General features: G+C 43.2%; 1 protein-coding gene across 1 annotated transcript in view; it reads right to left on the bottom strand.

Moving 5' to 3' along the window:
- RAP1GAP2 (RAP1 GTPase activating protein 2) overlaps positions 1–27,063 on the bottom strand; it is a 314,933-nt gene that overhangs the window by 84,451 nt on the left and 203,419 nt on the right. The gene's annotated exons all lie outside the window — the stretch shown is intronic.

The raw sequence follows: 27,063 nt of genomic DNA, 5'->3' as shown, positions 1-27,063 counted from the left end.
CTTATTTGAGATATGGAATGATCATGTCAATTTTATATTTGTTACTAATGTTATAATTTTAGGGCTCTGGAGTTTTGCTGACACCTGGATTGGAAAAACCATTGCTTATTGGACTTGCCCATAGGTAACAGCTGCATTTTGGAATGAAAGGGGGCACGATGGCTCAGGGGTTAAAGATGCTGAGCTTGTCAGCTGGAAAGCCGTCAGCCTATGTTCGAGACCCGAGCACCACATGATGGAGTAAGCTCCAGTTCTTGCCCCAGCTCCTACCCACCTAGCTGTTCAAAAGCATGCAAATGCAAGTAGATAAATAGGTATCACTTCAGTGGGAAGGTAACAGTGTTCCACATGTTTTGATGTATAGTTATGCTGGCCACATGACCACTGAAATGACAATGCTGGCTACCTCAACTAAGAAACGGAGATAAGCACCATCCCTAGAAACAAACACAACTGGTCAGAAGAAACCTTTACCTTTACCTTTATGGGATGAAGAATTTTATTTCTGTTAATCAAGAGGACCTGGAGAGATAGTGAAACTGTTTGCATTTGTAATGTGGGTGGGAATTTTATTTTATTCTATTTTTCCCCCTTTCTTCGTTTTCTTTCTTCTTTTTCTTTCTTCTTTTTCTTTTCTCTTTTTTTCTTTCTATTCTCTCTATTTTTCTGTTTAGTTTGTATTATCTTTTTTTATTGTAGTTAAAACTTTTAATAAAAACATTATTCTAACAAAAAACCATACAGGAATTTTAGACAGTGGTGGTAGCTTGAAGTTCATCTAATCCAACTATAATTTCCTATGGATTAAGGAGACAATAGAGCTCTATTTTTCATTTCATTTTTCCAGAACGAGTGGAGACGGCAAACAAAAATGCAATTATAATACCATCATATATATCTCTGTTCAAAAAGCTCCAGATTTACCACTACCTGTTTTAGAACTGAAAGAAGGTTCCGAGGACAGATTAACAAGGGGCTGTTGTCAAAGCCATTTGGAGAAGAAAAAGTCATTTACACTTCATTGTTTGTTCTTAATTTTGCATTTTTAAATGGAAATCTGTCTATCATTCCAAGGTGTCCATAAAGGATTTTGTCCAAATAAAAAGTCAACAGTTGGGTCAACAAGATGTAATAGCTAGCCCTTTTCCTCAAGTGTGTGATGTCACAATTTAATTTAATTTAATTTAATTTAATTTAATTTAATTTAATTTAATTTAATTTAACTTAATTATTTAATTTAATTTAATTTAATTTAATTTAATTTAATTTAATTTAATTTAATTAATTTAATTTAATAATTTAATTTAATTTAATTTAATTATTAAATTTATATGCCGCCCCTCTCCGAAGACTCAGGACGGCTCACAATACATTTTAAAAATCATTATAAAAAAACATTGAAAAATTAAAAAACATTAAAAACATTAAAAACTCATTCACACCATTCATGGCCGGATCTCGCCAGATCACAAGAGCGAGATCAACGGCCCCAGGCCTGCCGGAAAAGCCAGGTCTTCACCGCTTTTCGGAAGGCCAATAGGGTGTGGATGGTCCAGACCTCAGGAGGTAACTGGTTCCAGAGAGCTGGGGCAGCCACAGAGAAGGCCCTTCCCCGTGGGCCCGCCAGCCGACATTGTTTAACTGACGGGACCCGGAGGAGACCAACTCTGTGGGATCTTACTGGTCGCTGGGAGCTATGCAGCAGAAGGCGGTCTCGAAGATAACCTGGCCCTGAGCCATGTAGGGCTTTAAAGGTAATAACCAACACCTTGAATTGTGACCGGACACCAATGGGGAGCCAGTGCAGCTCACAGAGAATTGGTGTAATGTGGGTGTACCTAGGTGCACCCACATTACGAGCTAGGTGTACCTAGCTTGCGCGGCTGCGTTCTGGACCAACTGTAGTCTCCTGACACTTTTCAAGGGTAGCCCCATGTAGAGCGCATTGCAATAATCTAACCGTGAGGTGACAAGGGCATGAGTGACTGTGAGGAGAGCCTCCCGATCCAAGTAGGGTCGCAATTGGTGCACCAGGCGAACCTATGCAAAGGTCCCCCTAGCCACAGCAGTCAGATGTTGCTCTAATCTCAGCTGTGGGTCAAGGAGGACACCCAAATTGCGAACCCGTTCTGAGGGGGACAGCTTCTCCCCCCCAAAAAAACCAAGGTACGTAAAAGGGGGTGGAGCTTGCATCATGATGATACAATCCTGCTTTTTGTCACCTTTTGACAGCACCTGTGAATATTTTATTTATTTATTTATTACTTATTTATTACTTATTTATTTATTATTTAAATTTGTATACCGCCCTTGTCCCGAAGGACTCAGGGCGGTGAACAGCCAAAATTAAAATACATACAATATAAAATTTAAAATAATTTAAAAGCAGAATTAAATCAAAATTGGCTTCCCAAAAATTAAAACCCATTATCCTTAAAATAACCCATTAAAAATTTCAAGCCAGCCCAGCTTGCTGAAATAGGAAGGTCTTCAAAGCTCGACGGAAGGTCCGGAGGTCCGGGATTAGTCGTATTCCTGGGGGTAGCTCGTTCCAGAGGGCGGATGCCCCCACAGAGAAGGCTCTCCCCCTGGGGGTCGTCAATCGACATTGCTTGACCGACGGCACCCTAAGGAGGCCCTCACTGTGGGACCGTGTTGGCCGGTGGGAGGTTATCGGTGGCACCCCACCTTTATTATGTTTATAAATAATTCAAGGTATCCAACATATCCAACATTCCTTCCTCCTCCTATTTTCTCCTATGTAAATTGGGATAAGAGAGAGTTGACTGATCAAAAGTCATCCAGCTGGCTTTCATGGGACTAGAACTCAGTCTGGCTTTCTAGTCTGGTGCCTTAACCACCAGACCAAACTGTCTCTTCAACTGACATCAGAATACAGGCAATCCTTAACCTGTGACTACAACTGAGCCCAAAATGTTTGTTGCTAAGCGAGACATTGATTAAGTGAGCTCTGGCCCATTTTACGACCTTTCCTGCCACAATTGTCAAGTGAGTCACTGCATTTGTTAAGTGAGTAGCATATTTGTTAAGTGAATCTGGCTTCCCCATTGACTTTGCTTCTCAGAAGGTCGCACAAGATGATCGCATGATTCCAGGACACTGCAACCGTCATATATATGAGTCAGTTCCCAAGCGTCTGAATTTTGGTCACATGACCATGGGGATGCTGTAATGGACATAAATGTGAAAAACGGTTGTAAGTCACTTTTTTCACGGTTGTTGTAACATTGAACAGTCACTAAATGAACTGTTGTATGTTGAGGACTATCTGTATCTCTGATGTCAACTGAAATGTGTACTTGTCTGAATCTGAACCTGGAACTTCCTGATCTCAGTCCAACACTTGGAATTCAGCACTACCCCAAAGTCCATTTCCACAATCAGCAACAGACTGAAAGGTCAAACTTGCTACTCCTGGAAATCTGCAGCCTGACCTTCTCACAGCTTTTAACTTCTTCAGTTTCAGTGGAGACAAAGGTACAACTATAACTCTTATCGATAGGCAGCAGTAGGTGACATTTCCAAGTTTCTGCTGCGAAAGAGAGTCAGCGACTTGCCAAAACATATGCTGAACAAAAGATGAGTTCTCAGAATTGTCCGACGTCCTTAGATTCACCTATAAGGTAAAAAGGATTTCCTAAACCAGTTTATGTTCCAATAAGGGGGATGTGGTGGCTCAGTGATTAAGACGCTGAGCTCGTCGTCTGGAAAGCTGGCCGCCGAGGTTTGAGACCCGACGCCATGCAACAGGGTGAGTTCCCGTCCTTGCCTGAGCGCTTGTCAACCTAGCAGTTTGACAGAAGGCAAATGCGAGTAGATAAATAGGTATCACTTTGGTGGGAAGGTAACGGTGTTCCGTGACGCTATGCTGGCCACATGACCATGGGAATGTCTTCTGTGCAGGCTCAATGGGCTTGAAACACAGATGAGCACCACCTCCTATAGTCAGCTAGGGAGTAAAATTCGCAGGGACTCCTTTACTTTTCCTTATTTTTCTGTTCCTTTATTCAACCAGCATTGATGTTAATGCTGACATTACCAAAAAAAAAGAGGCATGAGTTATGAGATTAAAATGTTGGCTTCCCATACACAAAAATGCACACACTTCCACACATTTATAATTTCCTGCGCTGTTTACACAGCAACAAAATATTTTCCCATATGTTCTTCAGACGCTATTAAACTATTTTTCACCCACTTGGAAAACAATCCCCACCCTTGTTGCGTTTTCAAATTTGTATCAGTTTACAGCAGCCAACATTCATGTTACGCAAGGATTTTCTTCTTCATTTTTCCTTATTAATTGCTATCAAAAAGCAAAAAAAAATTACTTTCTTTGAAAAAGAGGTTTTTTTGCACAAGTAAATAAATAAATTTCAATGACATTTTTGCAAGTGAAATATAGAATCTTTGCACTGATTGATTGATTCACTGATTAATTTTACAGGGTTGTTCAACTAACAACTAACACTGAATGGCCTATAATTCCTCCTCAGTATTTTAGATTGTAATAAAACCAAACAAAATTGCAGTCAACAAATCAAAACAACAATAGAAAGACCTGAGGATGGTTGAAGTCCATTCACCTATCCAATTAAAACTGTTAATTTAAGTCAATAAAATTTAAACATTTTCATCAGTAAAGGGAGAAACATCTTCTTCAAATCTCACTGGATATCAGTCCTTTGAGGTAGATAGACCAGACTAAGAAACTAGTTCATGTAAGCTAATACTTCTTCTGTTATAAGGTTACTATAACAGTTGCTTCAGTGGCTAAGACTGGGATAATTGAAGAGAGATAATAGAGAAGAAGGACTAAGGGACATGGTGGCTCAGTGGCTAAGACACTGAGCTTGTTGATCGAAAGGTCGGCAGTTCAGCAGTTCGAATCCCTAGCACCACGTAACAGGGTGAGCTCCTGTTACTTGTCCCAGCTTCTGCCAACCTAGCAGTATGAAAGCACGTAAAAAATGCAAGTAGAAAAATAGGGACCACCTTTGGTGGGAAGGTAACAGAGTTCCGTGCAATTTTGGCATTTAGTCATGCCGGCCACCTGACCACGGAGACGTCTTCGGACAGCGCTGGCTGTTCAGCTTTGAAACGGAGATGAACACCGCCCCCTAGAGTCAGGAATGACTAGCACATATGTGTGAGGGGAACCTTTACCTTTACTATAACAGGATCTTGCAAGTCTGAATTCTCTCTCTCCCTTCTCTCTCCTTTTATCTTTGTGGGAACTAGGGAGGGTCTTATCTGAGATGCTTACTCAAATTACATTTTTGCCCTGGACTCAGTTTCTTTTTATCTAACCAGTGACTTGGTTGAGGCTCTTCCTCCTGTTCCCTCAAAGTTATTTCTTTTTCCCATTGTCTGAACCACAAACAAGACCAAACAAAGAAGGGGATATTAAAAATATCCCAAAGGTGCTATTCCAAAGGAGGGGAGAGAGGTAGAGAAGGGATACTTCTGCAGCCCTTTTAGATGGAACTCCTTGAAGATATAGAAGTTTATAGAATAACAGAGTTGGAAGGGACCTTGGAGGCCTTCTAGTCCAACCCCCTGCTTAGGCAGGAAACCTACATATGGAGAGAGCCTGTAATTTTTGACCTTTTTGACTGGACGTTATCAGTCAAGAAGATAAAAATGTTATCATGAGAAAGCAGTTCTACAGATATCCAAGTCTTGAAAGGGATTTAAAGGCAACAACCAGCACCTTGAGATGCACCTGGAAGCCAACTACTAAGCAATGCATCTCCCAAAGCAGTGGTGCTTATATAGATACAATGAGGAGCACCCCACGACTGTTTAGATTGCTGCATTCTGGATCAGCTGTAGAATGGAGAAACATAACAGTATGTGAGAAGGACCTTGGGAGACAGAAGGAAGTGCTGCAGACTGGACGACTGGTGTGCAAATGTTATCTCAGCCCACAGAAGGAGAGAGGGCTTTGGAAACATTTCAAAAGGGATCCTCCCTAATTTTGCAGAGAGTAAAAGGAATGGAGGGAAGAAATATTTTCAGGCTTGCAAGATTCTTTTAATGTTACCTCATAATAAAAATACAGCTAGCAAACTTGCTTGTTCTTCTTGTCTGGACTACTTTAACAAGAAGGGTGGTCTACCCATTATCATGGTATAATGTAGCCCCGTGATGCAGTGGTGGGTTCCTCTCGGTTCGGTCCGGTTTGGCCGAGCCGGTAGCAGTGAGGATATGACGTCACCGAACCGGTTCTCCCCCCCCGCCCTCCCACCCCCCCACCCCTGTTATTCTTACCTTTTATTTGGTCCCACCCCCAATCTATTGCTGCCTCCTGAGTCCCAGCTGATGACTAGAGGGAAAAAAACTGTTTAAACTCTTGCCGTGGGGCTTCAAAGGGCCGTCCTACAGCTGATCAGTGTTTAAAGCAAACAAATGAGTCGGGTCGTAAGTGCGAGGACTGGTCGTAAGTGCGAGGACCTTCCAGAAATGACTCTGACCAGCTAGCCACGCCCACCTAGTCACATGACCTCCAAGCCACACCCACAAAATAAGCCACGCCCACAGAACCGGTAGTAAAAAAATTTAGTACCCACCCCTGCCGTGATGGTGAACCTATGGCACACGTGCCACAGGTGGCATGTGGAGCCATATACGTAGGCACGTGAGCGTTGCCCTAGCTCAGCTCCAGCGTGCATGCATGCGCCGGCCAGCTGATTTTCGGGCCTTCCAGGCCCACCGGAAGTCAGGAAACGGGCTGTTTCCGGCCTCTGGAGGGCCTCTGAGGGGAGTGAGGAAGGCCGTTTTCACCCTCCCCAGGCTCCAAGAAAGCCTCCGGAGCCTGAGGAAAGCAAAAAAATGGGCCTCCCGGGCTCACCAGTAACCTTTTTGCCATCATGTGCCAAAAGCGGGGGAAGCGTGGGGGGGTCGCGCACATGTGGGGAGGGGAGGCTCAGAGGGGCATTGAATTATGGGTGTGGGCACACGCATGCGTAACATCCCCTCGCACTCCCCCCCGCTTTTGGCACGCGATGGTAATAAGGTTAGCCATCACTGATCTAGTCCCTTCCCTTGATCCTCAGGTTAGTGGCAGGAATCAGAGTCTGCTCTCTGTTACCAGAACAAAGCTTGGGAGAACTATCTGTGAACTCTCAAAGATCTTCTGTCCTCTACAAAAGAGGTGCTCATTCCCTATCAATTTCAGCATGCTTGAAAAAATTCCTTTCAAATTTCCCTAGAATCATCTACTCATATTGTTGGAATGGACCGAAGAGATCTTTTAATCTGAGCCTCCCTAGAGCAGGAATCCTCGTACCTCCCAAACAAATGATTGTCCAACCTTCGCTTGAAGCCATCAGAGATGAAGCACCCACAACTTTAGGAGGCAAGCTGTTCTATTGGTTAAGAGTTCTTGCAGTCAGGAAATTCCTCCTTATTTCAAGTTTGGACCTCTCCAAATAAAGCTTTGACTCTGACTAGGTGGCTCGGTGGCTAAGACACTGAGCTTGTCAATCAGAAAGGTCAGCAGTCCAGCGGTTCGAATCTCTAGTACAGGTCTCCTGCGTGAGCAGGGGGTAGGACTAGATCAGTGATGGCTAACCTTTTCCGGACCGAGTGCCCAAAGCACGTGCAAACATGCGTGTGCACGCCTGAACCCCCAAAATGCAATGCGGGCATGGCCCCCACGTATGTACCCCACCCCCATGCATGCATGTGCGCCCCCACCCCCCCCATGCATGCATGTGTACCCCCCCGCACATGCCCCCACGCATGCATGCCCCCTTGCACGTGCTCCACCCCGTGCATGTACACGCCACCCCCACACATGCTCCAATCCCCCGTGCATGCAAGGCAGAGACCCGATGACCAGCTGGCCGGCGGGAGGCACACGCACATGCACGGCAGACCTGAATTGGGCCCACAGAGAGGGCGCTGCATGCCACCTGTGGCACGCGTGCCATAGGTTCGCCATCGTGGGACTAGATGACCTCCAAGGTACCTTCCAACTCTGTTACTGTTATTGGTTCTTATCCTACCCTCAGGAGTCTACATCATCTTCCTTGTGACAGCCCTTCAAAGCACTGGACGACTGCTATCATGTCACGCCGTGCCCTTCTTTTCTTTAAACTAAACATGCCAAGTTCTTTAATTGCTCTTCATATAATGTGGTCACCAAGCCCCTCCCATTTTTGTCTCTCTTCTCTGCATTATTTATAGCTCCTGAGCATCCTTCTTGTATTGTGGTGACCAGAACTAGACACAGTTTTCCAAGTGCAGGCTGACTAGTGCAACATACTAGTCAGGCCTGGTGGCTCAGCAGACTGATAGCATTGTGATTAACACCAGCTGTCTGCAATTACTGTAAGTTACTATAAGTTCGAATCTCGCCAGGCTCAAGGTTGACTCAGCCTTCCATCCTTTCTAAGGTAGGTTAAATGAGGACCCAGTTTGTGGGGGCAATAAGCTGACTTTGTATAAATATACAAAAGTATGAAGGCTATTTATCTGGCTGTACACCGCCCTGAGTCCCTTGGGAGAAGGTGCGGTATATAAATTTGAAATAAAATAAAATAAAATAAATATTGCTGAGCACATTGTAAGCTGCCCTGAGTCTCTGGAGAAGAGTGGCATATAAATCAAATTTAAAAAAATAAATAAATACGGCACAACCACTAGTTCCTCTGACAGACCTTTCAGAAAAATATTTTTTTAACTGCCTTGATTGCTAAATGGGTTAAAGAGGTACTGCTATTCTGTGTTATGTGTGTCTTCTATTATGTCAGAGGTGTCAAACTCAAGGCCTGGGAGCCAGATCAGGCCGGCAGGGTGCTTAGATCTGGCCCACAGGGCTGCCCTGGAAACAGCGAAGGACTGGCCCGCAGTGCCTCTGCCAGCAAAAACGGAGCTTGGGAGGGCCACGCACAGCCCTCCCAAGCTCCGTTTTCAGCTGGGACGGCCTCCTGCAAACCCTCTATTAGCAGAAACAGAGCTCGGGAGGGCTGTGAGTGTTCGGGCCACCACAGGTGCCCCCAACATGAATGGGTCAAGTTGGCCACAAACACCCTGGCCATGCCCACCCGGCCCCCTGAGGCAGTGGTGAAATTCATTTTTTTTTTACTACTGGTTCTGTGGCCGTGGCCTAATGTGGCTTGGTGGGCGTTGCTTGGTGGGCGTAGCAGGGGAAGGATACTGTAAATTCTCCATTCCCACCCCACTCTGGGGCCAGTCAGAGGTGGTATTTGCCAGTTCTCCAAACTACTCAAAATTTCCGCTACATGTTCTCCAGAACCTGTCAGAACCTGCTGGATTTCACCCCTGCCCCGAAGTCAAACACAACTCTGATGCAGCCCTCAATGAAAGCAAGTTTGACACCCCTGCATTATGTGAAGGCTCCCCAGCCAGCTGTCTACTCTCCCTCAACTGAACTTTTAAAAATGAAAGATTTGGGAAGTCTAAGAAAACAGGAACCACAAAAAAAAAGAGAACTGTGCCGTGAAAGGCAAGTTATTTATACACACACATCCCTGCGCATACACACCCCTTGGCTGCTTCATCATTTCATACGAACAAGAAAAGGCATAAGCATTTCATCCAAATTCTCATCTCCTTTGACCGAATTTTCTAAAACCCATTTTCTTTCCTCAGGTTGAATGAGAACTGGATGAAAATGCAGAGCAGATTTGCTTGTCAGGGCTCTCCAAATTTGGCAACTTTAAGACTTGTGGACTTCAACTCCCAGAATTCCCCAGCTGGGGGAAGTCCACAAGTCTTGGTTGGACCACTGGTTTACAGCAAATCTGCTCTACATTTTCAGCCAGTTTTCATCAGTTATGTCAGCTGGGGAATTCTGGGAATTGAAGTCCATAAGTCTTAAAGTTGCCAAGTTTGGAGACCTCTGCTAAACATAACTAATTCCAGCTCCAACTACAGCCTTCATTAGGAGCTGTACTATATCTAGAACTAAATGACCAAAAAAAGATAATTTTGGTACAAAATTACTATTGCAATGCTCTCTACATGGGGCTCCCCTTGAAAAGCACCTGGAGGCTCCAACTGGTCCAGAATGCGGCCGCGCGGGTGGTTATGGGCACAACTTGTTGTGCCCACATGACATCCCTCCTGCGCGAGCTGCACTGGCTCCCAGTGGTCTTCCGGGTGCGATTCAAGGTGTTGGTTATCACCTTTAAAGCGCTCCATGGCATTGGACCTGGATACCTTCGAGACCGTCTTCTGCCACCAGTAGCCTCCCACCGGCCAGTTCGCTCCCACAGAGAGGGTCTCCTCAGGGTACCATCGGCTAAATTATGTCGGCTGGCGACACCCAGGGGGAGGGCCTTCTCTGTGGGAGCCCCTGCCCTTTGGAATGAACTGCCCCAGGAAATTCGTAAAATCTCTGATCTCCGTGTATTTAGCTGTGCCATCAAAACCATGTTGTTCCGCCAGGTTGGGCTATCAATGTAAAGATTTTAATTGGTTTTAAATGGGATTTTAAATTTGGGGTTTTATAAATTGGGCCTATTATTTAATAATTTTAATTATTTTTAAATTTTGTCTGTCTTTGTGTTTTTAATTAGGCTGTACACCGTCCTGAGTCCTTCGGGAGAAGGGTGGTATAGAAATAAAATAATAAAATAAAATAAAATAAAATAATAATAAAATAAAATAAAATAAAATAAAATAAAATAAAATAAAATAAAATAAAATAAAATAAAATAAAATAAAATAAAATAAAATAAAATAAAATAAACAAACAAACAAAGTTTACCAATGGAAAAAAAATCTCTTTTAGGCATTCCCTAAAAAGGTGCCGGCAGAAGGAATGTCAGATCTTGAGTAAGTGGCATTGCCATGGAATAAAGTTGCTACCAAGTTCTAAATTGAGAGACAGAAAGAACAAGCTACAGCAGAAGGAGAATGTTTAGCTTGGTACAAAGTCACAGTGCTCTCCTGAATCACCATTTATTTCCAAAAACAGAACTGCATCAATATCTAAAATGAAGCGTGACTTAGCTTTTTAGAAAGTTCCTGCTGAAAGCAGTCTTTACCCATAACAAACCTTTATATGATGCAGGTTGGTAATGAGCTAGTATTTTTATTCATGGGAAGATGCAATCTACAGGGGTTGATGGAAGCTGTGACCCTTCACATATTGACTCCATATTGACTGTGTTCTCTGATCACCAGCTGGGGCTGATGAGAGCTGGAGTTTAGGGATAATTGAAGAGAGATAATAGAGAAGAAGGACTAAGGGACGCGGTGCCTCAGTGGCTAAGACACTGAGCTTGTCAATTGAAAGGTGGACAGTTCAGCAGTTCGAACCCCTACTGCCGCGTAACAGGGTGAGCTCCAGTTACTTGTCCCAGCTTCTGCCAACCTAGCAGTTCGAAAGCACGTAAAAAATACAAGTAGAAAAATAGGGACCACCTGTAGTGGGAAGGTAACAGCGTTCCATGCACCTTTGGCATTTAGTCATGCCGGCCATCTGACTATGGAGACGTCTTTGGACAGCGCTGGCTCTTTGGCTTTGAAATGGAGATGAGCACCGACTCCTAGAGTCAGGAACTACTAGCACATATGTGTGAGGGGAACCTTTACCTTTACCTTTAATAGAGAAGGAATGATTCCTGTCTCAGAAATGATCACCTAAGTAGATCCAATCAACATGGAGAGACATGCTTAGAAGTTCTACAGAGTCGTTCAACACTGGTCTAGTGGTTAAAGCACTAGACTACTATAGAAACCAGGAGACTGTGAGTTCTAGTCCCACCTTATGCACGAAAGAGGCTGGGTGACCTTGGACCAGTCACTTTCTCTCAGCCAATTCACCTCACAAGGTTGTTATTGTGAAGGAGCATTAGGTATATTTGCCACGTTGAGTTGTTTATTATAATAATAAAAAGGCAGGTTATATTTTAAAAAAAAAAGAATTCATCAGTCATATCTAGCACAACCTCCAGAATAATGCCTGGCTTTAGAAAAGGGCGAATTTTCACCTGCTTAACAGGAAAAACCTTCACTACTTAGCAGAAAACCAACTATTTTACAGTAGATCTTGAGGCCAACAAACAGCCTCATGCCTCCCTTCTCCCTTACTTACCAGAATGTTACTCAAGAGATCCATCATTTTCTGTATAAGCTGCTCCTTACAGAAAGCTAAGAAAGAGCTACAGGCATCCAAAACTCCTTGTTGTCTTCTGGAGGAACTTCTTTGAATCCAGAGGTTGTTCTGGTCACCCATATAGTCAATGCTTTCGACTTGTCCTCCAACCAACTTTAGTTAATATTTTCCCTCAGTAACACATTGCAAGCTGGCAGTTTTACAGGTGTAATGGGCGTGGCGAATTCAAGTAAGGGAGGGCACCCAAAACAGGTTGTGCAGGAAATATGGTTTTAATATTTCAGGCAAAGAAGCAAAGAGTGGTGGTTCCTTTTTTTTGTTTTGTTTTTTTGTTTTTTTTGGCAACTCTCCAGAGTTTGGAACGAGATCAAAGGCATCTCATTGTATAAGAGTCATGTTAATGTGGAACGCAAACATTCTGGAGAAATGTGTGTGTGTGTGTGTGTGTGTGTGATTGCGGGTTTGTGTTCCAGAAAGATGGAGGGAGGGAGCAAAAAAGAAAAAAGAAAGAAAAGAAAAAAGACCAATCATAATTTTAATGCAAGTGTCAGAAGCAAGAGGTTATTAATTAGCTGGGTTGTCACCTGTCTCCTATTTCAAGGCGCTGTTCCTTATTTAGAATTAAAATGAAGTGTTTCTTTCCAAATGAATGAGGAATGCAATTTCTTCCTCTCCCCACCTACCCACCCCCTTTTTTTTGGTATCAGGAGATATGAAGCATTAGTGAAAAAAAGGCAGCTTGAATTTAACATGCCGTGAGTTTAAACTGTTTGAAAATTTATCATGATTAATCTCTGCTTTTTGCTCCTAATGCCACATTTCAAGAGTGCATTTCAACAATTGCATTGAGTTGGCCCCCAAAATCAGAGACACAATTAACCATCGTGACAGCAGAAGTCTCGAATTACCTGAGCTCTGCCTTTTATCTGAATGCTGTTCTAGAAACAGAAACGAGGGATATAAACAGGGCAATTAAATACATTTAATGAAGTGCAATATATTCTAATAAAGCACCGTTTCTTGTTCTGCCGTTGCCAATGTGTCAGTTTATTGAAAGCTTACAAGGTGTTCCTTTTACTGGAACAGGTGGTAAACCTATTAATTAGAATGGGGGAACTGTGCGATTTTATGCTTTGGGATGCTCAAGCAAGAATCTCAAAATAAATCTACCGATGACAATGTGGAAGTAAGTGGGTTTATTTTATTTATTTTCATTCCGTCGCATCTTGTTTATGATTAGTTTGTTCATTTCTTTTCCAGCTATAGAAGGAGCCGGTAATGGGATGTCTGGCTCAAAAGGCCTGTAGACCCCACCTCATTTTAATAGCCAACTTGTGAAATCTTCCAAGATATTATTACCGTGTTTCCCCGAAAATAAGACCTCCCTGAAAATAAACCTTCCCCCGAAAATAAGACCTCCCCCGAAAATAAGACCTCCCTCAAAAATAAGACCTCCCTCAAAAATATTTAAACGCATACGCAGCCGGTCCCCGCCATTTCCTCTGGTTAGGGTTACAGAGACAGAGCTGGAAATCAGGTAAGACAGCAAGAGGATCCCCGTCTCGCTCCACACACCCCAAAATAATAAGACCTCCCTGAAAATAAGGCCAAGCACTTATTTCGGGGTTCAAAAAAATATAAGACAGGGTCTTATTTTTGGGGAAACACGGTATTATCATTATTGTTGTTGTTATTGATCATCGCACAGTCAGCCAGATGTTCAGACTGGATTTGGCATTATTGTCTACCTATCGAGTCCTTACCAAGGACCTGGAATAGGAAAATCTGGATGTTTGATGGTGTTACAGATATCGTTATGGAAGCTCTTCCAAGTAAAGCCACCTTCTGCAATTGACTGATGGCGAATTTGTCAATGCCTGTGGTTGTTTTGGGATTGCACCCAAGGCGCCTACTACTATTGGTACTACTACCCTTGCTTGCCTTTGCCACATTCGTTCTATTTCCATTTGTAGGTCTTTGATTATTATTGTTGTTGTTATTATTATTATTAATTAAACAAATTTATATTGCTGCCCAGTTCATACCTTGGTGACCTTGGGCAGTTTACAATATTTTTAAAAATCACCCTCTAATGAAAATCCATAAATAAAACCCATGGCAACAACGACACAATTAAATTGGTCACTTGATTGGCTCCTCTCCATTTGTGGCCCCCAGACCCACTGACAAAAGCACATTTTAAGAACTTTCAGAAATAGAAACAGGATGGGAGCCAACCATACCTCGGGGGGAATGAGGTTCCATAAAGGAGCCACGACCGAGAAGACCCTTTTTTAATGGTCCCACCAGATGACAATCTCTAATCAATGGGACCTGTAACATGCCCTGCCTTCCTATTCTAGTGGGCTGGATGGATTTGGAGATGAATGTACTGCCTTCTCTCCCTCTCTCTCTCCCTCCCTCTCTCTCTCTCTCTCTTTAATTTCAAAACCTCATGCCAAATCACATAAAGCATTTTATTTATTGAAACTAACTATATGGCCGCCCATCTTATAACCAATTCTGGACAGCTACCAATCAAAAGTAAAAACAACATAAAAACCATAATAAGGCTATAAAGCTAAGCCCATTGGGAAAAAAAAAAAAACTGGTGCCAAGTCATATAGTCTGTTATCTCAGCTTGAGAGAAAGCCAGGTCTTCAAAGATTTGCAGAAAAGACCGGTTGAACTTCAGGGAGAAAGAGTGTCTTGTAGGGCAAGGACTGCCACAGAAAAACCACACTTCCTGACTCCCATCATATGGCAATATTTAGGGGAAGGTAGTAGCAACAGCAATAGCATTTAGGCCAGTGGTGGGTTCCTCCCGGTTCGGCCGAGCCGGTAACAGTGACAATATGACATCACCGAACCGGTTCTCTTTGTTTGGGAGCTGCCCGCCACCACATTATTCTTACCTTTTATTTGGCCCTGCCCCCAATCTATTTGCTGCCTCCTGAGTCTCAACTGATCGGCTAGAAGGAAAAAAACTGTTTAAACTCTTGCCGCGGGGCTTCAAAGGGCCGACCTACAGCTGATCAGTGTTAAAAGGCAGTGTGGTGGTAGACCGGTGCCTCCAAAAACAAATGGGTAGACCGGTGCCTCCAAAAACAAATGGGTAGACCGGTGCCTCCAAAAACAAATGGGTAGACCGGTGCCTCCAAAAACAAATGAGTAGACCGGTGCCTCCAAAAACAAATGGGTAGACCGGTGCCTCCAAAAACAAATGGGTAGACCGGTGCCTCCAAAAACAAATGAGTAGACCGGTGCCTCCAAAAATAAATGGGTAGACCAGTGCCTCCAAAAACAAATGAGTAGACCAGTACAGCTCTGCAAGCAGTTAAAAGCCTGGTAGACCAGTACCTCTGCTAAATCCTAAAGAATTGTCACATGACATCAAACCACACCCACAAAATAAGCCATGCCCACAGAACCGGTAGTAAAAAAATTTAGAACCCACCCCTGATTTAGGCCTATATAACCACCCCATAGTGCTTTAGTTTATAGCATTCTCAGTTTACAGAGTCAGCATATTGCCCCCAACAATCTGGGTCCTCATTTTAGTGATCTTAGAAGGATGGGTCAACCTTGAACCCTGTCAGGATTGAACTCCAGGCTGTGGGCAGTGTTTGCCTGCAATACTGTACTTTAACCACTGTGCCACTCTGTCTGACTTGGTAGGATGAGTGGATGTCTGTAGGGAAAGTCAGACCCATAGATAACCTGGCCCTGTGCCATATATGGCTTTGAAGGTGATGACCAGCACCTTGAATTGCGCCTGAAAAGAAAATGGAAGCCAGTGCAGTTAACACAATAAAGGTGTTATAGGGGCAAACCAGGGGTGGGCTGCTGGGGGTTCGGGAGAATCTCTAGCTAAGATTCTGTGCAGTTTGGCGAACCCCCAAATCCCACTCATGGCTGGCCCCGCCCACCCCACCCCACCCCTCCCAGGAGTCCCCACGCAGCCCATTTTGGATGCAGGTACGTGCAGGACATGCGTGGAGGCTCGGGAAGGGCAAAAAACGGCCTACCGGAAGTTCGGGAAGTTAACATGCACACGGCTGCAGTCTGGACCAAGTGAAGTTTCTAGGCGGACTTCAAGAACTCTGAACAGAAACCACTAACCTCTTGGGCTAGCGCAGGGGTCTGCAACCTTAAACACTCAAAGAACCATTTGGACCCATTTCCCACAGAAAAGAAAACACCGGGAGCCACAAAACCCTTCCCATGCCTGACTATTTCTTGAGCGGCCACAAAACTAGCATATGTAGTTGAATTAAATATTCTGTTTTCTTCTGAAACTTTTCTTTTCTTGGATTTATCCATGGTTTATTTATTTATTTATTTATTTATTTATTTATTTATTTATTTATTACATGTATTTATATGCCGCCATTCTCCCGAAGGACTCAGGGCGGCGAACACAAGTTAAGAAACAAGTACAATAAAATCTCATTTTAAACCAAATAACTACCAGGTTGAGAAGCTCAACAAATCGCGTGCCAGTGGGTGTTGCATATTGGCGGTTATGACACATATTTTGATTACAGGGAGCCGCAGCAGAGGGGTGAAAGAGCCACATGCGGCTCCAGAGCCGCAGGTTGCTGACTCCTGGGCTAGGACAAGATGTTTCAAAACCTCTTAACAGTCAAAGCAACCTTTTCCTGCAACAGAAACTAGGGCAAGTCCCAAGTTCCAAATTTTGTCCATATTACATATAAGAGACAAGCACAGGACATAATTTCCAGATTTTGGTATCTTTGCCCAGATAAATTTCAGCCCGCTCCCTAAATGTTTACCTCAGATAAATATAAAATGTTAACAATTTATCCCATCGATTGAAAACTCACAATTTTTAAAAACCACATTAGAAATCTTGCTGATTTCATCTTTAATGACCTTCTTGGGAAAAGAACACCATGGCTTTTTATAAGCAGACAAAAAGTATACCTTCCACACAGAATCAAAACTCAATTCCCCATACTGAGATGCATTTATCAGCCTATTCATCTATTTCCTCTAGAATTTATTTCAATTAGATGGTTGAAAGCTAGGTGTAAATTGATGTTTAAATATCGATCATTTTTCTCAGTGGATTAAATTGCTTGATCCAAATAACTGATTTTTTAATTAAAAAGTTCAATACTTGTTCACTAACTTTGGGGGAATCATTGATTATAGTGGAGTAAAAATGTAGGGAACAATGTATAAATTACAAAAAGAACATTTGTTTCTCCACCAAAATACTTCATTATAAACGGTATTGTACCAATCCGAATCATTTCCGAGGGAAGGACAACGATATCATATTCAGCATCTGTCAGTCAACACCCCTTATAGGTTTGCACCAATCGGAAGCACTTCTGGGGGTGGGATTAAGATGCGATACCAGTTCCAGGGGAAAATGCGGAAGTGACGTCACTAAATTGAAAAAACTGAAAAGCTCCATTGCAAAAAAGTTATGTACTCTCATACTACCAGCAATGTTACTAAAACTGGATAACAGACCTGAAATTCAGGGTCCCACTTAATTCTTCTTGCACTCTCCATATAATATCCCCCCCCCAAGGTATTATTCTTATTAATTGCCCCATTTTGCAACCTTTCTTGCCACAGTTGTTAAGTGGATCATTGGAGTTGTTAAGTTAGTAACACGGTTATTAAGTGAATCCGGCTTCCCCATTGACTTTGCTTGTCAGAAGGTCACTAAAGGTGATCACATGACTGCAAATATCATAAATATGAACCAGTTGCCAATCATCCAAATTTTGCCCACATGGCTATGGGGCTGCTGCAACAGTCATAGGTGTGAAAAATGGTCCTGTCACTTTTTTCAGTGCTCTTGTAACATTGAATGGTCACTAAATGAACTGTTGTAACCCAAGGACTACCCTGTAAAGTATAATTTTCTTTCCCAGTATGTTTAAAGTATCTTTTTACCATATTACATTTAAGTTAATGTAACTTTTCTATAGTCAAATATTTATTTTATTATATTTTTACATCAGTGATAGATAGACAGACAGTCAGACAGACAGACAGACAGACAGACAGATAGATAGATCTCCACTCAATGAAATAACAGTTTTTATTCTCAAGTAATACAGCCATTCAAACTATCTTGCCTGCTAAAGGTAACTGATAAAAGTAAAGGTAAAGGTTCCCCTCGCACATATGTGCTAGTCGTTCCCAACTCTAGGGGGCAACGCTCATCTCCGTTTCAAAGCTGAAGAGCCAGCGCTGTCCGAAGATGTCTCCGTGGTCATGTGGCCGGCACAACTAAATGCCAAAGGCGCACGGAATGCTGTTACCTTCCCACCAAAGGTGGTCCCTATTTTTCTACCTGCATTTTTTTAATTGCTTTTACTTGCTTTTGAACTGCTAGGTTGGCAGAAGCTGGGACCATAACGGGAGCTCACCCCGTTACACGGCACTAGGGATTCGAACCGCTGAACTGCCAACCTTTCGATCGACAAGCTCAGCGTCTTAGCCACTGAGCCACCACATCCCATTTTATAAACTGATACCCCAACATAAAGTCTCTGTTTGGCTGAGCAGTTCTTTCTGTGTAATTATTTCTGACCATAGCAGTAGTTATCTACATTAGGAGAACTGCTATAAGATTGAAAGCCCATAATCTATAGGAAGGGAGGGAAGGAGGGAGGGAGGAAGCTTTACATCTGTCATATACCCATCATGTAATTGGAAATGCAAGTCAACCCAACACTTCAATCAATTAAGCCTTGCAGCTTTGGCAGACTCAATCAACCGCCAGAGAGCAATGAATGTTAAAATTAAGGACCTCTTTTATTTTCCACATACTTCTACATTGCTTTCAATACAGACATAGCTCAGGACAGTTCAGGTAGCTGATTATACAGGTAGTCCTCGCTTAACAACCACACAATTGGGACTGAAATCTTGGCCATTGTGTGAAGCAGTTGTTAAGCGAGACATCGCGTGACTGCTTTGCTCAACGATCATAACCTATTTGCTGTTATTAAGCAACCAGAGGGGTCATTAAATGGATGGAGTTCAAAAGTTCTTAAAAATTCAGAAAAGCATTCAGAGATGCATTTGCCTTGAAAGTATCCCACGTTGAGCTGTATAGCACATAGGAAATGTCTTATGACATTTTCTATTATGTCACTAAATGATTCATAATTTTTATGTCATTAAATTTGCCAAATTTCAATTTCATAGGAATCATGGTCATGGATGGTCTGTCCTGTCCTGTCCTGTCTGTCCGTCCATCCAGCCATCTATCTATCTCTATCTATCTATCTATCTATCTATCTATCTATCTATCTATCTATCTATCATCTATCTATCTATCTACCATCTATCAATTTATATAGCTGCCCATCTCACAAGCTAAAACAAAATTAATAAGTGAAAGGATGTTAATAGTAATGGAGCCACCTCACCAGTTCACCTGTCCCCTGGGCTGCTAGGCCTGCTGGCATAACCAAGTCTTAAAGGACCTTCAGAAGCCTAGAGGTGATTATGTTTTTGGATGCCCATTTACGGTACCTTGGTTCAAAAAATTGTTGCCCTACAGTGCACAGTTTGCTCAGCTAAAGTTGACAGACTAGGGAGTTTTAGGAGTATATACTGTAGATATTTGAACCCAATTCTTCATTTTGGAACAGTCACTCCCTCTCAGGCCAACCTTCCTAATAAAGTAGATCTTTGAGGGATAAAATTAGGAGTTCCAAATGCGCCACCTTGAGTTCATGGAAGAAAGGGAGAATACAAGTCTAAGAAATCAATAATAATGATGATGATTGGAATAATCTGCTGATTGGAAGACAAGAAAGTAGATGGAGACAAAGAAGAAAAGTGTGGCTACCAATATCTTAGTAAGCTAATTTTGCTTTTGTAGAACATCTACTTTAAAAGACCCCAGGGGTGGGTTCTAAATTTTTTTACTACTGGTTCTGTGGGCGTGGCTTATTTTGTGGGTGTGGCTTGGAGGTCATGTGACTAGGTGGGTGTGGCTAGCTGGTCAGAGTCATTTCTGGAAGGTCCTCGCACTTATGACCAGTCCTCGCACTTACGACCTGACTCATTTGTTTGCTTTTAACACTGATCAGCTGTAGGACGGCCCTTTGAAGCCCCGCGGCAAGAGTTTAAACAGTTTTTTTCCCTCTAGTCATCAGCTGGGACTCAGGAGGCAGCAATAGATTGGGGGTGGGACCAAATAAAAGGTAAGAATAATGTGGGGGGGGTGGGGGGTGGGAGGGCAGGGGGGTGAGAACCGGGTCGGTGACGTCATATCGTCACCGCTACCAGCTCGGCCGAACCGGACCGAACCAGGAGGAACCCACCACTGAAAGACCCTGTCATAAATCTGTGCTATAAACTTTTCTTGGGGCCTTGATCACAAAGTCATGTGGCATTATCTTGACTTCTTTGACTCCTCGGTACTCATCCTTGCTCCCCATGGAAATGTTCCTAAAATCCCTTCTTTGCAACACAACAGTAGGTTGTTAATCTCCTTTTCACCAGATTATATAGTCTTATTCAAAAGTGTGAGAAGAATCAACAGTAAGGAAGGCTATTCAACTGAAAATTGAAGTTGAGAACACTCTTTAATAAAATCATCTTGACTTCCTAAATTAGCAGTCCCCCACAACAGGGATGTCAAACTCAAGGCCCGTGGGCCGGATCAGACCTGCAGGGTGCTTAAATCTGGCCTGTGGGGCCACTCTGGAAACAGCAAAGGCCCACGATGCCTCTGCCAGCGAAAATGGAGCTCGGGACAGCCACGCGCGCGGCAGAGGGCTAGCAAAACTAAAAACAAAATAAAAGGAGAAATATTTCCCCTTTTGCATTTGAGCATGCAGGAAGGGATAGGAAAGGAGAAAGGGAAAGAGGAAAGACAAAGAAAAAGAAGGGAAGATGGGAAGAGAGCAAAGAAGGAAAAATAAGGAAAGGGGAAGGTAGGAGAAAGGAGATTGAAGAGGGAGGGAGGGAGGGAGGGAGGGAGGGAGGGAGGAAGGAAGGAAGGAAGGAAGGAAGGAAGGAAGGAAGGAAGGAAGGAAGGAAGGAAGGAAGGAAGGAAGGAAGATTATAATGAGAGTGAGGGAAGGTCTGAGGGAAGTCCTATCTTAGCACTTGGCCACCACAGGTGCCCCCGACATGAGTGATGTCGAGCTAGCCATGCCCACCCTGGCCAAGCCTACCTCAACCACCTCCACCCCGCTCCCCCCGCCCCCCGAGGTCAAATACAACCCTGATGTGGCTCTCAATGAAATCAAGTTTGACACCCCTGCCTTACAACAAGTCTTTTGAGTGGATTCAGAACTCCTGGGGAGCAGTATTATGGGCTGTAATATAGAAGAGCGGCTCAATGGCTGGACTTGGCTTCCCTGGAGAAGAAGAGAAGAACATGAAATCCTAAAGGTACCTCACTCCTTGGTCTCAATACTCACAATTTTTTTCTTGTGGCAGCACTGTAGGATAACCGATTTCTATCCGTTAATCAAGCGTAAGTATCTGCTAAGCCATCTTGTCATCGTTTGGATGCTTTATCTGAAGGCCTAGCACTCTTGACAAGTCTTTAATGAGAAAGATGGAGGGAAAGAGAAGAAGAGACTGACCCATGGTAGGATGGATGACCTAGACTACAGTGGTGATGCATACACCCTCTGAAGACCTGATGGACCATGAGATAAGGATGGATCATTCTGGAAATCCACATGAGTCAATTGGTTGTATAAACAGAGGCATACAGTCAAAATAATGCGAAGTATTAGTACCGCTTTATAAAACCTTAGTAAGACCGCACCTGGAATACTGCATTCAGTTTTGGTTACCACATTACACAAAGGATGTTGAGACGTTGGAAAAAGTGCAAAGAAGAGCAACTAAGATGATCAAAGGCCTGGAGACTGAAACATACGAAGTACAATTGCCCGATTTGGGTATGGCTAGTCTAGAGAAAAGAAGGACTTGGGGTGACATGATAGCAGTATTCCAGTATTTGAAGGGCTGCCACAAAGAAGAGGGGGGTCAACTTATTTTCCAAAGCACCTGAAGGGAGGACAAGAAGTAATAGATGGACACTTATCTAGCCTAGAGCAAAGGAGAAACTTCCTGACAGTGAGAACAATCAACCAGTGGGAACAATTTGCCTCCAGAAGTTGTGGGGTGCTCCATCACTCCATTTAAGAGGACACTGGACAGCCACTTATCTAAAATGGTATAAGATCTCTTGCTTAAGCAGGGGGTCAGACTAGACCAAGGCCCCTTCCAGCTCTATTCTGACACAAATCTATATATGTCAGGGGTGTCAAACTCAAGGCCCAGAGGCTGGATCTGGCCTGCGAGGTGTTTCAGAAAGGCCCCCACAGGGCCTCTCTGGAAACAGTGAAGGACCGGCCCATGGTGCCTCTGCCAGCGAAAATGGGCTCCCAAGCTCCATTTTTGGTTGCGATGGCCTCCTGCAACCCTCTGCCAATGAAAACAGAGCCCTCCGGAGCTCCGTTTTCTCTGGCAGAAGGTTACAGGAGTCCGTCGCAACCAAAAACGGAGCTCAGGAGCCCATTTTTGCTGGCAGAGCGCTCGGGCCACCTCAGGAGCCCCCAAGACGAGTGACGTTGAGCTGGCCATACCCCCCCGGCCACGCCCATCTCCCCCCCCAAGGCCAAACACAACCCTGATGTGGCCCTCAATGAAATCGAGTTTGATAACCCTGATCTATGTGGTCGACATGATGCCACCTAATGAATAGATCAATCAATCAGCCTGCTCAAAACCATATTATTATTTGAGTTTGTCCATCATTGGAAGCCCTGAAGGACCAGGTTGAGGTTCATCCTGAGGGTAATCTATCTACATAGTCTTGATAGCACATAATCTATAAAATCACTGAGCCATGCAGACAAACATTTGCCTTGGTCTTTCAAAACACCACAGGGTGCACATTTAAATAAATATTAATGAAAACCACTTGAGTGGGTAATATTCCTCTGGTGGGCATGGAATGTTCTCAAAATTTATGAGGAAGAATAAAAAGCTAAAATGCAGTTCATTGAGTGGATTTGGCCCTCCCTTTGGATGATCATTACAGTTTTGGTTTTCTGTCAAAAACCCAATTAAAAGAAAGTGCATAAATTTCCAGATACCGGGGATTCTACCTTGGGATTAATTTGTGGAGCTGTTTGTGTTCTGTTTTTAAAGAGATCTCATAATAACATGCAGAGGCACTCACAACCCATTCAGCATCAACTCAGACAATTAAAATCTCATCAGGGAGTTTCTCCCAAAAAAAAGAAAAGAAAAGAAAAAAAGACCGCAATTAGATTGAAGGAAGGGAAAAAAAAAAGAGAGAAAACTCTTAGGAACTAAAAAGAAGCATCGTACTTATGGACAGATAAGTATAGCGCATAATTTGAATACAGATAGTCCTTGACTTCCAATAGTTCATTTAGTGACCATTCAAAATTACATCGGCACTGAAAAAGTGACTTATTTATTTATTTATTTATTTATTTATTTATTTATTTATTTATTTATTTGTCCAATTTATATGCCGCCCTTCTCCGTAGACTCAGGGCGGCTTACAATGCATTATAGCAATAGCCTGCATACTTTTTTGTATATACCTGCTTATTAGGGCTTTTGCCCCCCCTCCCCAAGCGGTGTTGTTCTATACAAAGTTGGCTTATTGCCCCCACAATCTGGGTCCTCAATTTACCTACCTCGAAAGGATGGAAGGCTGAGTCAACCTTGAGCCTGGTGAGATTCGAACTTGCACTAATTGCAGGCAGCTGGCAGCTAAGTGCTAGCACTTAACAGCACTTTAGTCCGCTGCACCACCGAGGCTCTTACGACCATTTTTCGCACTTAAAACCATTTTAGCATTCCCATGGTCGTGTGATCGAAATTCAGACCCTTGGCAACTGACTCATAGTTATGATGGTTGCGGTGTCCCAGGATCGTCTGATCACCTTTTGCTGTTTTCTGACAAGCAAAGTCAATGGGGAAGCCAAAACAGAACAGATTAACAGAGTTGAAAGGGATCTTGTAGGTCATCTAGTCCAACCCCCCACCCAAGCAGGAGATTCTACACCATTTCTGACAGATGGCAGTCCAATCTCTTCTTGAAAGCCTCCAGTGATGAAGTTCCCAGAACTTCTGAAGGCAACTTCTGTTCCATTGGTTGATCGTTCTCACTGTCAGAAAAGTTCTCCTTATTTCTAGGTTGAATCTCTTCTTGATCAATTTCCATCCGTTATTCCTTGTCCGGCCTTCGGGTGCCTTAGAAAATAGCTTGATCCCTTCCTCTCTGTTGCAGTCCCTCAAATATTGGAAGACTGGTATCATGTCTCCCCTGGTCCTTCTCTTCACTAGACTAGCCATGCCCAGTTCTTGCAACCATTCTTCATATGTTTTAGTCTCCAGTCCCCTAATCATCAGAACAGAACAGAACAGAACAGAACAGAACAGAACAGAACAGAACAGAACAATAGAGTTGGAAGGGTCCTTAGAGGTCTTCTAGTCCAACCCCCTGCTTACGCAGGAAACCCTATACCAGATACACTTCACAACCGTGTTACTAATTTAACACCTGCAGTGATTCACTTACCTGTGGCAAGAAAGGTCATAAAATGGGGGTAATATTCACTTAACAAATGTCTCAGTTAGCAACAGAAATGTTGGGCTCAATTGTGGTCATAAGTCGAGGACTACCTGTCATTGTCAAATGTTTCTCTTCTATTTCTCAACTTCCTCGTTGATGTGACAGAGACTGTCCTGAAACCCCTTTTTCAAAACAAGGCCGATTGAAAACACTTGTCATAATGAGGCGTTTCTCAACCTTGTCCACTTTAAGATGTGTGGACTTCAACTCCCAGAATTCCCCAGCCCGCTGGCTGGGGAATTCTGGGAGTTGAAGTCCACACATCTTAAAGCGGCCAAAGTTGAGAAACGCTGGTATAACGCAATCATTTGAGCGTCGATAAACATAAGCCACAATTAGTCAGAGATTCTTTTACACTGACGATGCTAGGAATCACTGAGGAACAAGCTGTACACAAATAAAAGGATATGTTTTCCAAGCACAAGATTTTCTGAGCAAACAGGGTGTAGCGTACATCATTTTTCTTTGAATCTTCATTATTAAAAGCGACCAGAAAGTTGGTTTTTTTTCCCCCTTTCTCTCACCAAAGGAAGTAGAATGTTTTATTTTTGTTTAGATTTTTTTTTATCCTGCCTCTATTATTTTTATAAATAATTCATGGTGGTGAACATTCCTAATATTCCTTCCTCCTTCTATTTTCTCCACAATAACAACCTTGTGAGGTGATTTGAGCTCAGAGGGAGCGACTGGCCCACCCAGCCAGCTTTCATGCTTAAGGCAAGACTAGAATTCACAGTCTCCTGATAATTGGCTCAAAGTCACCCAGCCGGTTTTCATGCCTAAGGCAGGACTAGAATTCACCATCTCCCAGTTTCTACACTGATGCCTTAAACCACTGACTACCAAACTGGCTAAATAAGAATATTCAGGATCTGTAAATATGACCGTGAGAACAATCAACCAATGGAATAGAAGTTGCCTTCAGAAGTTCTGGGAACTTCATCACTGAAGAGACTGGACTTCCATCTGTCAGAAATGGTGTAGGGTCTCCTGCTTGGGCGGAGGGTTGGACTAGATGACCTACAAGGTCCCTTCCTGGGAGGATAAGAAAAAACACCATCCTTGGGGCTGTTTCTTTTTGTTCCTTTCCTTATTTCTTGTTGCGTTGAAGTTCTATCCACCAGATGAGATGAGAAAAAAGAATCTGTCTTTAGAAAGTGCATTCAATTTATCCTCCCTTTCTCAAGCTCTCAGGCCAAAGAGATTCAGAGGTTACATCCATTACAACCCTCATTTATGAGGTTTTGACATGACTTCCAGCTTCCTTCCTGGGGATCGATATAAGGAGACATAAAGGCAAGCCAAATGAAAGCCGGTTTGGTGCAGTGATCAAAGACACAAGGCTAGAAACCGTAAGACCATGAGTCCGGCCTTAGACATAAAACCAGCTGGGTGACCTTGGGCCAGTCCCTCTGTTGCTCAGTCCAACACACTTTACAAAGTTGTCGTTGAAGGGGAAATAATAAAGCAGAGCATTATGGATATAAACTTAAATTGCACAAGATAAAAGCTGGAGCACAGGTAATCCTCGGGTTACGACCATAATTGAGCCCAAAATTTATGCTGCTAAAGTGAAACATTTGTTAATCAAGTTTGCCTCATTTTATGACTTTTCTTGCCACAGTTGTTAAGTGAATTGTTGCATGTATTAAGCTAGTAACACGGTTATTAAGCGAATCTAGAGTTCCCCATGGACTTTGCTTGTCAGAAGGTCGCAAAAGGGGTTCACATGAACCCAGGACACTGCAACGGTCATAAATATGAGTCAGTTGCCGAGCATCTGAATTTTGATCATTTGACCACAGGGATGCTGCAACGGTCTTAAGTGTGAAAAACGGGCATAAGTCAGTTTTTTCAGCGCCAGTGTAATTTTGAACGGTCACTAAATGAACTGTTGTGAGTGGTGCGGTGGCCTAGAGGTGGAGCTCTCGCCTCACAATCAGGAGGCTGTGAGTTCGATCCTAGGTAGAGGCAGATATTTCTCTCTCTGGGCACAACAAGAATGTGTCTGCTGAACAAAGCTCCACATTGGCAACAGGAAGGGCATCCGGCCAGTAAACACTCAGCTCCATTCAGTTGCCCAGACTCCACTCCGCAAGGGATTATGAGGTCGCGAAAAAAAGATGATGATGACTAAATGAACTGTTGTAAGTCAAGGACTATCTGTATAAATCTATTAAATAAATAATAATGCATTCATCTTCCTTGGTTTTTCCTTGACGTCGTTTTGCTTCTGATCCAAGAAGTTTCTTCACTTCTGCCCTGAAGAAGCTACTTCTTGAATGAGAAGAGAAACGTATTC

The sequence above is a fragment of the Pituophis catenifer genome, unplaced genomic scaffold, assembly GCF_029215685.1.
Source record: "Pituophis catenifer annectens isolate HBS135680 unplaced genomic scaffold, rPitCat1.0.hap2 SCAF_1, whole genome shotgun sequence".
Classification (NCBI taxonomy): domain Eukaryota; kingdom Metazoa; phylum Chordata; class Lepidosauria; order Squamata; family Colubridae; genus Pituophis; species Pituophis catenifer.
This window is presented reverse-complemented; position numbering and strand designations above follow the sequence as displayed.